The sequence below is a fragment of the Numida meleagris genome, unplaced genomic scaffold (genome assembly GCF_002078875.1).
Source record: "Numida meleagris isolate 19003 breed g44 Domestic line unplaced genomic scaffold, NumMel1.0 unplaced_Scaffold470, whole genome shotgun sequence".
Classification (NCBI taxonomy): Eukaryota; Metazoa; Chordata; class Aves; order Galliformes; family Numididae; genus Numida; species Numida meleagris.
In genome coordinates, this window is record NW_018364686.1 from 39,460 (window position 1) to 40,648 (window position 1,189).

General features: G+C 49.5%; 1 non-coding gene across 1 annotated transcript; it reads left to right on the forward strand.

Moving 5' to 3' along the window:
- Nucleotides 1-67: 67 nt before the first annotated feature.
- Nucleotides 68-139, forward strand: TRNAQ-CUG. The gene has a single exon. It is a non-coding gene; the product is annotated as a tRNA-Gln (tRNA).
- Nucleotides 140-1,189: the final 1,050 nt, after the last annotated feature.

Consider the following 1,189-nt stretch of genomic DNA (forward strand, 5'->3'; position numbering starts at 1 on the left):
TCTTTTGGCGTTGTCCCCGCTCTGGGCTCAGCGTTGTGTTGCGTCCCGCGGCGCTGCCCGCCCGGGCGGTCCCATGGTGTAATGGTTAGCACTCTGGACTCTGAATCCAGCGATCCGAGTTCAAATCTCGGTGGGACCTGCGGGCCTTCTCTTTTTCCTTCCCCTCCCTCCCCACCCCCCCCTCACCGAGTCCTTCCTTCTTTTCCTTCTTCTCCTGCTTCCTTCTTTTCCCTCCCCTCCTCTTCCTCTTCCCCCTCCCCCCCTTTCTTCCTCTTCCCCCTTGGCCCCCTCGCTCCCTCCATCTCTGTTGCTTTGGATTTAAATCCTCTCTTGATCCCAACCTCTGCTCAAATGAACTGCTGCTTCCTGGGCATCTTTTCCTAGAAGTCTGTTTTCTCAAGCAGCGTGGCTTCCCCTTTTCTATTCTAAGCTTCCTCCTCCTTCTTGTGCACCACACAAACCACATCTTGTGGCACAAACCCTTTTCCCCTCTCTTTCGTCCTCTTTCCCATGCACCAAAACAGGAAGAATTTCAGAAAATAATCCCTCAATCACATACGGCAATTCAAGAGTCCCCCAAATCCCAAAATCCCTTTTCCACCCATTTTGGTCGGCCAGGAGGACGATGAGGATGGGAGGAAGAGTCGGAAGAACCGAAAGAAGGCAGCGTTGAAGAAAGGAAGTCAGAAATTAATTAGTATCACACTACTCAGCCTCAACTGCACTGAAATCCCAGACAGTTCCCTTTGGCTTCTAAGTCTTCCTCTCTTCCTTTATCTCTTTATTCACAGTCAATATCATGCAGAAACTGGGAACTAGGGAGGGAATCCACAAAAGTAACGGTGACTTGGGCTCGTCAGAGAGGATGGATTATATCTAAATAATCGCCAAATGATAGAAATCGTCATCATAGTCTTGATAATTACCAAGTTCTTCCAAAATGTGTCCGTCCCAGCAGCCAAAACCCAAGTGGTACTTTGGGGATGAATCACCAAATATTGCCTTTCTCCCCACACCTCCATGGTCAGCCGATGCACTTTGCCACAACCGCCAAAAAAGCCTCATGGAAGGGATTTTATTTTCTGGCTTTTCAGCAATGTTTCAGTTTCTCACTGCTCACCCACCAGCTCAGCACGGCACTGATTGATGACATGGTTAAACCCTGAGGTGCTTTCACACCTCAACGGAT